This window comes from Rhamphochromis longiceps, linkage group LG15, assembly GCF_057381845.1.
Source record: "Rhamphochromis longiceps isolate RC_006_pf linkage group LG15, R_longiceps_female_GT1.1, whole genome shotgun sequence".
Taxonomy (NCBI): domain Eukaryota; kingdom Metazoa; phylum Chordata; class Actinopteri; order Cichliformes; family Cichlidae; genus Rhamphochromis; species Rhamphochromis longiceps.
The window spans coordinates 1,748,904-1,762,853 of NC_140571.1; the positions used below are offsets into that span (position 1 = coordinate 1,748,904).

At 41.0% G+C, this 13,950-nt stretch overlaps 1 long non-coding RNA gene across 1 annotated transcript; it reads right to left on the reverse strand.

Annotated features, from left to right (window-relative positions):
- Window positions 1-1,386: 1,386 nt before the first annotated feature.
- On the reverse strand, window positions 1,387-7,290 carry LOC146651772 (uncharacterized). The gene is made up of 3 exons (XR_014907488.1): window positions 6,967-7,290; window positions 1,791-1,991; window positions 1,387-1,710 (listed from the first exon to the last, which is right to left on the reverse strand). It is a non-coding gene; the product is annotated as an uncharacterized LOC146651772 (long non-coding RNA).
- Between the last annotated feature and the right edge of the window lie 6,660 nt (window positions 7,291-13,950).

Consider the following 13,950-nt stretch of genomic DNA (forward strand, 5'->3'; position numbering starts at 1 on the left):
ACCGGAAGGCGTTGCAGAGGGTCGTGAAAACTGGCCAGCGCATCGCCGGAGCACCACTTCCTGCCATAAAGGACATCTACAGGAAGCGGTGTCTGAAAAGGGCTGGGAAAATCATCAGAGACCCCAGTCACCCATCACATGGACTCTTCACCCTCCTGCCCTCCGGGAGGCGCTACAGGAGCCTCCGGACTAAGACCTCCAGGTACCGGAACAGCTTCTTCCCCACAGCTGTCAGACTCCTGAACTCTGCCTCCTGACATCTGACCCACGTTAACTCATGGACTGAACATACACACACCCACAATGGACAACTGTACCCTCAAACACAATAATAACATGGACTGAACCACCACTCACAACCACTAGCACTTTATATACCTCTGTAGAAATTATCCACATATCTCACTTATCTTAACTGCACTACTGTATAGCTCTGTAATAATCATTCTGTACATACGATAATTTTTAACCCTACAACTGTTTACAACTTGCATAGTTCCCATTTCTGTATAGCTGTATATCCCAGATTCTGTAAAGTTATTTATTTCATATTCTGTATAATTTTTCATATTTATATCCTGTTCATAGCCTGTACATAGCTTGTACTCAATACAGCCTGTACATACTTAGTTATAGAATATTCACAACATACTTCATACCGTGTACATTATAACATACCATAATAGACCCATTTCTGTAATATACTCACATATCTATATTATTGCTAATATATATTGTAATATATCTATATCACTAAAGCACTTCTGGATGGATGCAAACTGCATTTCGTTGCCCTGTACCTGTGCATGTGCAATGACAATAAAGTTGAATTCTATTCTATTCTAAGCTGGTTATGATCAGCAGTGGCTGCTCTGAGTCCAAAATCATTTCCGTCTTTGTTGTTTCTTTGCTCCTTCTCATGAAATACTGTTGGCAGTTGCATTTTTAAAATCTCTAATATATCACAGAAAATACTTAAAGAATAACACTTCATGATGACGCTCCCCAAATGTACAGACATACGCAATTAATTATCATCACAGTCGCTCATCTCCCTCTTCACTCAGTTGTTCTTAAGAAATACTGTTTGCTGTTTAACTTTTGGTCTTTTTTTCGTCTCACATAAACAAACAGACTGCCGAACTGTCTCATTATTGTGAAAAGACATCTGTTAACAACGTGGAAAAGTGAAGAATCACCGTCTGTCGAGAAATGACTCTCAGATGTTAAAACCTCGAATAGCTGAACAAATCAAATATTTGGGGAAGGTTCAGGTTGTAACAGATTGTGTTGATTTCTGTCAGGCTTTCATGCAAAAAAGCAATATTAGATTTGCTGGCTGATTGTGATTAGTATATATTATAAGATCCTCGTGCCAGCTGGCAAACAAACAAACAAAAATAAATGGTTGTGCCAGTGAATTGCAATCATGTGTGCATTTGCCTTCAAACTCGCTGAACCCGTTACTGCAAGTAGGACATTTTATTTAAATTTGTATGCTGGTTCTGGTAAAACACCGATCGGGCAAAACATCACGACCAATAACAGCTGATGTGCACTGATTATCTCTTCAGCATGGCTCCTGTTAGTGTGTTAGAAGGAGGAAAACTGGGCAAACGTCAAGGACAGACTGTGATGGTTAGACGACTGGGTCAGCACAACTCCACAACTGCAGCTCTTGGGGGGCTTCCTGTCTGCGATGGTCCGTATCTATCAAAAGTGAAAGGAACTGTTGTGACAGGGTCAAACTGCCTGAAAAATGAATGTTGGTTCCAATAAATGACAGATACCTGTGGGTCACCTGGGGAACACCTGGCATCAGGATGGCAAGCCAGGGGAGGCAGTGTGATGCTTTGGTCAATGTTCTGCTGGGAAGCCTTGGGTCATTGATGTGGATGTTGCTATGACACGTATCACCTACCTAAGCATTGTTGCAGAGCACGTACATCGTTCCCAGATGGCTGTGGCTTCTTTCAGCAGGATAGCGCACCCTGCCACGAAGCAAAAAGTTCAGAATTGTTTTGAGGAGCAACAACGAATTTGAGGCACCGACTTCTCTAGATGTCACTTGAGGCTTGCTCGAAAATGGAGTCAGTTCCCATAAGACTCCCACACTGAGCTTTACAACATTAATGAACTTTTAATTCAAAGCTGGTATTAACAATGGTTTTGGTCTCCATAGATATTTTCCTGCTTCATAACAGCTCTGAGCAGGAGTAATTATAACACATATTAACCGAGTTAGAGTTGTGGCTGTTAGCTGACAGGTTTGCAACACATTAACCCTGACAGGTGCTAGCAAGCCTTGACTGATTACTTAGCGCTGCAGCCTGTCATCCATATAATGTGACTTTTGGCTCCAAAGAAAAAACAACATTAACATAGTTAATGCTGAAGATTCAGGGTGTAGAGTTAAAAACCTCCGGGTGAAGGCGTAATGGAAAGGTCCATCTATTATAGTATCTGTGGTTCTCATCAACAGACATTTCACTGTAGAAAATCAGCCATGTGATGTGACATCCACAGGACACTTCAACATCAAATTCTTGGTCAGACCAGTTCAAACTATGACTAAATTCTGTTTTCATGCAAATGAAAAGGGCTGATGATTTGAGACTAATTGTAACCAGTGTTGGGGAGTAACGGAATACATGTACCGCCGTTACGTATTTAAAATACAAAATATGAGTAACTGTATTCCGTTACAGTTACCGTTTAAAAAGGTGGTATTCAGAATACAGTTACTTTGTTGAAATAAATGGATTACACTGCGGTACTTCCCTGTTTCATATTGTCGCGGGTCAGGACTGTTTGGGTTTTGTTTGACAGCTACGTTCTGTTGTTCCAGGCGGCAGCGCTACGGTTGCCATGGTTACAGGGCGACGCTCTCTCTCTCTCTCTGCGACTGTGTGTTTCCTGGGTGAGAGAGCGCCTTTTCGTTGTTGTTGTTGTTGTGCTAAGCTAACAGGCAGAATGCTACAAGCATAGCTCTAAAGAATGTAGCATCATGGGTAGTGTAGTCCGTGCTGCAGGGAGAATGGACTGCCATACACGTTATGGGTCTGTGAGCGCGAGGAGGGAGAAAAAGGGGAGTGGAAAGGTACGAGTTGTCATCGAGCAAAAACGGGAGCTGGAAGCATGTAAATATAATAATAACCACTGCAGCCAAGAAGAGTGCCTGACGAGCCCAGTTGTAAGTAAGCTATTAAGACTCGACTGTACACCGTGTTCGTGTTTTCCTCCGAAAACAATAAGTTCCGTTGGAGCAGCCTTTCAACGCCTCTCTCTGTCTCTTGCAAGAAAAGTTGACCCAGACAACAAAGTAAAGCTATTTTTCGGCTACGAGCCGACAGTGACCCAGTATTAGTCAGAGGTCCCTTTACTACAGTTCGGAGTCGCAGACCTTCAGTAATAGTAATAAATCACAGCAATAGTACATTCATGTTGTTGTAAACAGCATGATAATATATTAAGTAATCCAAAGTATTCAGAATACGTTACTGTCATTGAGTAACGTAACGGAATACGTTACAGAATACATTTTGGGGCATGTAATCTGTATTCTGTAATGGAATACATTTTAAAAGTAACCTTCCCAACACTGATTGTAACTGTAGTGTAAGCTGTTACCTAGTAGCTACAAATCTAAATGTTTGATCTACAGTGATAAGAGAAACACAGGGTTTAAGTATAAGCGGTGTCTGGGGACACATGGACACCTTTCTGTAAGACATTATGACACCTATCAGAACTCAACTGTGCCAAAATATTAACCAAAGCTTAGCTGGGCGTGTTGCCTACAGCTGGTTGTAGGAGTCTTTTCCCTTTGTTTATTGTTGAATGAGAGTTGTTGGTAATTATTTGTAATGATCAATATTCTTAAACAAGTAAGCTGTTAAACCTAGTTACAGTTTTTCAGTTGAATCATTACGCAGCAGTAGTCCTGAATGCTGGAAATTTTTAACAGTTAGTGAAAATGTGATCCTTGAACAAAAATCAAAATGTTTTCTTGATAATTTAATTATTTGTAGTTTTTCTGCTTAAATTCAAACCATAAATCACAACGTTCGCCACACTAAAGCTAATAAAACTATTTAAACTGCTTTTCTGTTCTCTGCCTACAAGCAGACACTGCATGTGTGCATGCAGCACAGTGTACAACAAATAAAGCCTCCATGGTTAACAGGTATGCTGGCAACCTTGTCAGTGTAAAAATGGAGGGTTTTTTTAGTTCCTGGCTTTTAAAGGTCTTGATCTTCTTGTTTTAGTCTTGAAAGGTTTTTGTTTGTTTTTCACTCTCCCCGTTTTCAGTGAAAGTGCACTTTTTGGTGATGCATTTACACCTTTCTGAGCAGCCCCGCTGGTCCAGCGCTGCTGCCGCCGTCACAAGATGTGTGACATGTAAAAGCAGAGAAAGCAAACAGATGGACACCCAGACTGTTTGGGTGGCCCTCCTCATTAAATCCTCCTCTTGCAGCTGACCCTCTGTAGCCGAGAGGACTCTATTCTGGCATTGGCAGTTTATACAGCAAGACCGAGCTGCAATTTATCACCCATGGCAGGTTAAACCATGTGCACAATCTGTTTATATCTATAATTATAAGGCATCATCCTGCCTATGTGCTATGAGGGTTCAAGAACATCTGCTTGGAGAAATTCAGCAGGAGGTCAGGCGTAGCTGGAAAGGTCTGTGGTTTTATATCAGGTGGGAGTAAATCTACTGCGATAGACATATTAGGTGTGTTTGTGTGCAAGGGCACAGAGGTACTAAGAGGCAGGATTCATGTCTCTATCTGGAGTCTTTCACAGGCCTCTTTACATGATCAGCTACAAATCGAGCTACAATTTCATGACCTGGACTCACTTCAATTACACAAATATGTTTCGCACCATCGTGGCTGCTTTTCATAGCAACTCTTTTAACAATGTCTCAGTGTTGCTTTGTGTTGCATTTTCCATTGATATTTTTTTCTAAACATTCATTTTTAATTTCTCTTTGCTATTTCAAGTTTTATGGTCATGTACAGATAAACAGTGCAGCCACATTTATCCAATGAAAGTCCTCAGCTTTACATGAGCATATAGAGAGTGTGCAGTTATTTACAGAAGAAAATAACAGAAATTAGCAGTGGTAATAATAATAATAATAATAATAATAATAATAATGAGAGGAAAAAGTATTAAATATTACAGAATTTAGTTGGTATTTACATTTAAGACAAGTTGGTATTTATAAGTTTGTGCAAGAGTATTTACAGCTTGTACAAAGTTGTGCAGTGAGCATTTAAGTAGCATTTGTGTAAGTGACCGTGTGCAGTCCTGTAATTGTAGAGGTGTGTGTGGAATGTCAGCAGTTCAAAAGGCTCGTGGGTAAAAACTGTCCCTGTGTCTGGTAGTGCGGGTCTGGGTTTAGGCTGATTGGGACCTGATGAATGTAAAAACAAAGAATAACCAGATTTTTTTTTTTTTTACCTGATTTTTGTTTCTGAGAAAACTAGATGCACATATGAGGACATTCACGCAGGTCCTAGGAGGTTAAACGAGATCTCCAGTAAACAGCCGTGTTAACCATTTGAGTCCTACTATGACGTCATAGGTGCTAACCCTAACCCTGCCCTGGCTTTCTATTTGGAAGATTTTTTTTTCGGGGGGTAATTCATAACTAAACTGAGATATTCCCCTCCTCTGGATAATCCTATACATTAAACAAAAGTTAGACATGTTACAAAAAATGTAGAAATGTACTTTGTACTATTATAGTGTTATTATTATTATTTTCAGTGTTTGCTTATAGAGGTTGTGCAGGGTGCGCTGATGCTGTGGTTGGTTTTTTATACTGTATGTGAACTATCATATCTATACTTCTCCTGTTCCTGTATTTAATCATTTCAATAGACATTTGTTCAAACATTTCAACGTTGAATATCCGCCCACCTGTGGGTTTTTCTCGATCTCTAGTTATGGTTGAAAAATAAATCCAAAGATTTTAGAAAATGCCTCAACATTGGTACTTCTAGATGTCCTTTTCAGACTTTCTAGCAAAAGAAAGCAAAAGATAAATATGTTTAATTGCTTCTTTGGGATTATTTGACGTATAGGACAAATATGGCAGAAAGGACGTCGATATATAACAGGAAGATAATATTGAGATTTCAACCATGTTTTCTAGCTACTGTAACCGACCCAGAGTATGGGCCGGTAAAACAGATTAAATGTTCCTGCAAAACAGGGAAATGATGAGACAGAGACGACTGGTGAAGTTTCTCTTTGCCTCGCTTCTGCCATATTTATTTATACAATCACATGTATTTTTAACTTGCAGCATCACCATTCTCTATATACAACAGAAATAACAATAAAACCGTCTGTATGTTCAAGCTGCAATACCACGATCTTTTCATGGGAAACAAGAGTACTTCACGTGTAGTGACCTTCAAATCATTTACTCGGCTATTCTCTCTGAATGACAACTCAAAACAATATGAAATGCATGTTCAAATACATTTTTACCTCGATTTAACTCTTAACCCAAATACCTATGTATTCTGATTGTTTTAACCAACATACCAGTGCTTGGTCTTAAACCAATTTAGCTTAGTAGCTCACAAATACATGAAAGAGTCATGTGTATGCTGGCAGGCTTAGCTTTAGCTATAACATTCTCAAAATCACTTTTCAGAACCAGTAAACAGTCGTTCTTCACTGCCAACAGCAGATTAACATTCATATTCACAAAATCAGGACACGACAAGGAGCTTATTCAGCTAAAACGACCTGAAATAAGTGGAGAAAGGAAACCAAAATGGCGCCCGTGGCTGGCTAGGCTTTGGCATTTTTTTCCAGTCCTTCTACTTCATAAAACGTAACAAATAACAGGGTTTACCCGCTGATTTATACCCTCACATTTAGCTGTGTTTCTTATCAATATTTTACAACCGTTTTACTATAGTTTTACCGGTTACAAACCTGCAAAACAGGGAAATGATGAGACAGAGACGACTGGTGAAGTTTCTCTTTGCCTCGCTTCTGCCATATTGGAGAGGAGGACCTATGACCTCGCTATTCTGTCTCACTGAACAATGCGCCACCCGGAGGCTGGGGGGTGCAACTACCTCATTATACATAGTTCACTTCGGTGACAAATCTCTCATTTTTTTAACAAGTACTACTTCTGATGGGATCACACATTAGTGTGTCACACTACACATAGCTGTGTTATGTGCATATATAGTGAATCATTACTATAACTACTAAATAAGGCACAGTGTATCTTTTGTTCTGCCCCCCCAGCTGATGGCTGCCCCTCCATAAGCCTGGATCTGTTGGGGCGTTCTTCCTATTAACAGGGAGTTTTTCCTCCCCACTGTTGACAAAGGCTTGCTCTGATTGTTGTTTGTGTGTGCAGGGTCTGTCTTTTACAATGCCTCGAGGTGACTGTCGTTGGGATTTGACTCCATATAAATGAAACTGGAATGAATTAAATTGTTTAAAAACAGGAGCCTAAACAATGGTTTAAAATGTGTGGCTCACTGAAAAACTTTTTCAGACTTCTTGTAGAAATGAACCCTGCTGGTATGTGCAAACACACACACACACACACACACACACACACACACACACACACACACACAGCACACAAATGCAAAGCATGTGCATATTCTAGGTAGAGCATAGTGTGAGAGATGTAGCCTAATAGCATAATGATATTAATGAGAGACCATTCATCATGCGGACTCATCACTTAACTTGATGAATACCAGCAATTTAAAGCAGAGACTCAAGTGGAACATGCCTCAGTCGCTGCTCCACTAGCTAACCTTTCAGTCTATTATGCCACACGTCTCCCCAGATTTAAAGCTGAATGAACTGACTCGACAGCTGCTGAATATTTACCCTAAAACATCAGCTGCAAAATAACAAAACTTGCGAAGCATTAGTGAGAAAATCAGTCCAAAATTTACTCCGACTGTTTTCAAAGACAACAAAGAAATCAGCTGCTCACAGGCGTACGCGGTCTCACATGAGCTGCCATCATCATACCTCTGCAAACATCTCGATCCCCATCCCCTCTAGAATGCATTTTAATTAGATGTAGTTATTAATTACTCCCATCCATGAAGACTTCCGTGTAACTGCAAAATGCTGATATGTTCATTCCTGCAGAGGAATGGTTAATAGACACATAAAGTTTAAAAGTGATAGAAGTCAAACTGGGGGAGGCCGGGCTCGTTAAAAGGAGCTAACATTAGCCTGATTGGGGGAAAGCTTGAACCTTATCTGGAAACTTCTGCAGTGAAAAAAAAGGGGGGGGGGATAATTAAAAAGAAAAAAGAGCGCTGTGTCTGTGCCCCTTGTAGCAATCAAGTCAGTCAGACATGAATAATTCATGCATTTGTTTGAGAGTCAGCTGTAAGATTTAATAAAGGTCATAAGGATCTGCAGATGTGTTCACTTCGATTTACTTTGGTTCTTTATTTTTTTCCTAAAGTGAGATTTAAACTCTTTCACATCGTCAGTGCCAACACGCAAATAGCAGGAAGAGGTTGTTTCAGGGAGAAGAATAAAGCGTCTCGCTCGCAGATTCACCAAATAAACAAATCTATTTCTGCTGTGAACAGAAAAAAATAGCTTTTATCAGCTGAAACACGGCGTTGTGAGTTTCCCTCCTCAGGAAACTAAATTCATTAAAAATATATATTCCTATCCAATCTCATTTTCATTCCTAAACCTCTTTTTTTTTATTTCTATTACAAATGCCTGGAGATAATTACCATTTATTAAATCAGGGCTACTAAAGACAAAAGGAAATTGTAGCTGTGCTAATTTACACAGTAATGAGTACATTTGTAGGAATGTAATTCTCCAATAACTACTCGTACAGAAATATGTGCATGCAGACAGAAAAAAGCCGAGCCGAAACACGTTTTTCCTCCTGGTAGATGAAAATCCATCAACTCATGTGAGTCAGGAAGAGAAAACTGCTCCCGTCTCGATTTCAGCAGCAGTCTAACAGCATGTGAGGAGGATGTGCGTACATCAATCAAGCTCCGGGGATATACATTTTTGAACAGTAGAGTCCGAACAGACAAGTGTTTTCGTTTGTGCGTGACTGGCGAGACAGTGTTGTTGTTGTTTTCCCCTCTCGATGCTTTCATTTTACCCGACCTCACCGAGCTCAGACAAAAGCTACAAAGAAACAAAAAATGTCACAATCAAAGGTTCCGCTGTTTAGATTGTAGCCGGGGTGCTGACAGCAGCGCTGTGTGACTGCAGTCGGATGCACTTTCAGGTTTTCCTTCTGCTGGTGCTTCCTGTCAGTCTGGCCCCGTCATCCCGCCTCTGTCTCTCAGCATGTCGGTTTCATGGCTCCTCTTCTCTCACCATCATTTTTTCCCCTCTTACTGGGTCTCCTGGTCCTCTCGCTGTGTCAGGTTCTTCCTCTTCACACACAGATAATCCTTTATTCCAGTGCAGCCGCCGATTCTTTGAATAGCAGTGGGCGTGCTATTAGGCCCATTAGTCCAATATTCCGGTGCTGAGAGAGGAAGATGAGAAATGAAATAGCAGCAATGCGGGTTGCGTGGACTGATCTCAGGTGTGTGTGTGTGTGGGCTGTGATGAATGTGATGACTGTGTGGTTTAATGGATGGCTTTGAAACCTGTGTGGTGAGAGGAAGAAAGAACAAGATAACAGATATGTCAGTGTTTGTCCAACATACACTAACGTGTACGGTCATGTGGGAAACCCAAGCATCTCCTCGGTGCTTCCAGAGAATGAAGAGGGTAAGTAGCAGCCAGGTGCTGCCAATCAAATACACTTGATTAACTGATTGTCAGCAAGTGTGAGCACCGTTATAAAAGAAGAAATTTGGGCAGTTTGCCCCATTTCAGGCATACGTGTTAGTACAGTCTATCCAGGTGTGTTTCAGCCCGAGGTCAGACTGTGCAGTGCTCAGAGAAAAAGCAGGAAGCCCACGAGCTGCATCTGTGAGCCTCTAGAGGCCTCAGTGAGGAGCTTACATGCTAACGTTCACAACATAAGAATTAGAAAAAGGCTGAATAAGAATGTCTTGTTTGGAAAGGCTGAAGAGACCATAACAGCACAGTCTAGGTGTGCAAAGCTGAAGGTATATCCCCATCGTGTTGTGATCTGTGTTGGGGTCATTGTTCAGAAAAGTACTGTATTATACATATTACATGTTTAATATGTACTTGAACACTGAGTAATGCAGTACAAGTGAGTACTTTACCAGGAGAAAGTAATTCGTTAGAATCGTTCTCTTAGTATTTCTGTATGAACACAAAGCTGACATCAGAAAGCGAAGATGAAAATGAGCTTCTACACCGGAGGCTGCAGCTCAGGGCCCGGCTGCTGTGTTCATGCAGTGTATGACAAAACCTCATGGCATCATTGTGACATCATAGGAATCGTACTGAAAAAATAAAAAGCATGTTGGGCATATCTGCCCATGCCCTTACAGTCCTGTGAGTGAGCTGTAAAACAGCCTTGTTTTGTCTCTTGCTCATGTTGAAGCTCGACTTGGAACCTTGTCAAGATCCAACCATGCAAAATAGGATTTTCCGAGTGGTCTTAAACTTTTGATGGGGACTGTATCTGCAGCTGTGGTTTATATAAATGCTTCAAAATGGCTGCTTCACAGCAAACAAGCTAGCTGTACTTACTCGGCAGCATATTTTGCCAGGACGAGAAATTATTCTTGTTAATGTGAGGACAGTTTATTAGAGACCCCTGTGAGGTTATTTCACCAGTTTCTATCTTACAAAAACAAAAACGTGCTAGAGCCCTTCCTCTTTGATGAGCTTAGCTAAACAGAGTTTGGCTTAACCACACATCATCTTGAATAACTCAGCAGTTATTTGCTGTTTCTGGGTCTAAATGCTCTTTTAGTCCCCAAAGACCAATAAGTACATGATATTGGTATTTAGGGCGCAGTAAGCCACAGTGTACTTAAAGCTTAAAGGTGTGATTCGCATGAATAGTGCTAATAAAAAGCTTTAGGTGCCTAGAATGACAGCTGGATAGGTTTGGGAGGTTCGTGTCTATTCCAAAAACTCTGCAACACATTAAAAGAGATGAGATTCAGCCAACACAGAAGACGCTTGAACATGGAAACACGTATGTTATCACTCAAAAAGCACAGAGTGCTTATAAAAGATGAAACAGTCGCCCAGATGTCACCCATGAGATAATTTGTGGACTTGAAGCCTTGAGTGTGAAATCTTGGCTGATATGATCAAGCCTGGACAGAAACAGAGGAGCTTACACGAGTGCTAGCTGGGTTTAGCTAATGAAGTTCATCTGTAATTCACTGTCACACTAACAGAATGGAGTTTTCAATAACAAAAACATGCTTGATGTGTACTGAAGAACTAAAGTGACGACTCTTTAAACTGTCTTTTAGTAACAAGCTGAAACAGCGTGCATCAACTATTCTCTTTAAATGTGTGAGTAAAGACATATTTAAAACCTGAACAGACACATCTTTACCTAACAAATGAAAATATTACTAGTCATACACCAAGGTTTGGTCACCGCCTTAGTTAGCACGTAAGCATGATAATATTTAATGAGCATTGAATGCAAAGATTAGCTTCTGTTGGTTGGCGGTTACCATGACTTATCACCAGGGTGACTGGGATACATAGTAACATAAGTCTCTATATTTATGCCAGTCAGTCAGACCATGAATGTTGGTAAAAATGCTCATAATTGGTCCTTTAAAAAATAATAAGACAATTTGAACGTGAGCCGGAGAAGCTGGCTGACTGGTGAGCGGCGCCCTCCTTTGAGCCTCGTCTAGTTTAGCTACTAAACAAATCTGACAAAGCGCTGCGAGACAAAGAACGCAGTTTGGTTGGGAGAAACCAAACTAGAATAACTGAACTAAACACCAGAGAAAATATAAGATCTCACAAACGCTGTACCAGCACAAAGAGAGAAACTGGAAGGAAAACTCCACTAACAGGAAGGAATGTGTGTGCAAAATGATAGCGTCTTCATCATCATCATTAGAAAACCAAGATGAAAATCAGCATTTTCCTCAGATGAAAAACACTGAAGAGTATTTCAGATGCATCATCATCAATCACTTATTGCTACAAGCAGCAGAAAAACACTTTGCTTCTAACATTAGCAGCTTCTTACTTGTTTGAAATGGAGTGCAGAGCTGCTGATTTATTCCTTCCCCCATTCTTCATTTATTAAATAAATGCAGTGCCTAAAAGAACAATAATAAAACTTGGGGGCTTGGGAAGACTTTTTGCTAGCACACTCATCAATGCTAACAAGGTTTTTTTTTACAGGAGAAAAAACTCATTTGTTACTGATCTACACGGGAGGTTGTTTGTAGTGAGGGGTGATTATTGTTAACAAGGTGTGGAGGTTCTCATAACAGACCTTATGATACAAAATGTCCTAAGAGAAACAAATGTATCGATAAAAAGCTTTAAACATTTCTGTGTTTGGTTTCAGTAGTTTGCTGTTGGATAATTGTTGGAATTACATGAAAACACACATTTGCTTTATATGGACTGAGACAACATGGCAGATGGCCCCGCCCCTCCCTGAGCCTGGTTCTGCTTGAGGTTTCTTCCTGTAAAAAGGGAGTTTTTCCTTCCCACTGTCGCCATGTATGATCTTTAAAGGGCCTTGAGGCAACTGTTACTGTGATCCGCTGCTATATAAAAAGAATTGAACTAATTTATGAGAAAAAAAACAGTCTGCATATAATACATATTCACATATGTGTAGCACCACTCCTCAGTTGTGTTCAGATGTAGCACTGAGGTAAATATTCATGGAGTCACTTCCTGATATGTTACAGCACCTTCTGATACATCATCCAACCATTTCTGCCACGTATCCAGGTCCTGGTCATACATATATGCCCTGACTCTCCCCCCAGCTACCTGCTCTGGATCTTTTAGGGGAGAAACACCTCACATAGGTGGCATCAAAGAGGCATCCTACTGCAAATCCTGAACCACCCCAGCTGGCTTTCAGTGTAGTGGACTAGTGTCTCTTCTTAGGCTCTTCCTGGCTGACCAAGCTCCTCCCCCTGTCTCTAAGGCTGAGCTCAGCCACCCTTTAGGAAGATGCTAATTTCCACTGCTTCTATCCGTGATCTCTTTTGGTCACTACCCAGAGCCCATGGCTGTAGGCGAGGTGAGAATGTGGATCGACTGGTCAATTGACGGCTTCACTTTTACGCTTAGCTCCCTCTTTATGTCAACAGACTGGTGCAGTGTCCGCATCGCTGCAGATGCTGCAACAATCTCGTTTTAATAAGCTTAGCTTCTTTATTGTCTTCCTCAGTGATAGAAAAATGTGTAAATTTGCTACTTTAATGATGTTTCTCTTTGAAATTCACCCCCCCCCCCCACCTAGTCCCTTATTTATTTTTGTCTTTTACCTTCAGTGACCTCAGTAAGCTGCTGTATGGACAGCTGTATTTATCTTACCTGCAGCAGCTGCAAGCGTGAAAAGAAAATGTACTTTTTTAACATGTGAAGGATTGTTGTTACAGCAGAAGAAAAGCAGCTTTGTTACAGCTTTTCTTAAAACTGACCAGTTTTCATGCTGGTGTAAGTATATATGTATGGGGTGGGAAAACATGGCACTGAGGTGACGGCACATGTCGGCCTCCCTGGCCTCTCCAGTGAGCGACTGTGGCATCTCTGTCGGAGTTAGGAGCTCGTACTCCTCACTTCTCCCTATCACTCCTTACAGCAGTGGAATCTTCCCTCCATGTTCAGACGCATCCTGCAGCTCCATAACTCACTGAGCTGACGCTTTGACAGCTCCGTGCACACAAATATGTGCGTCTCATTGAGTTTGTGGTGAATTTGTGTGGGCCAGCTCTCAGCTGCCTATGGATGCAGGCACTTCTGATTCAGTGTGAATGTCTGTGCGCACACACACACACACAC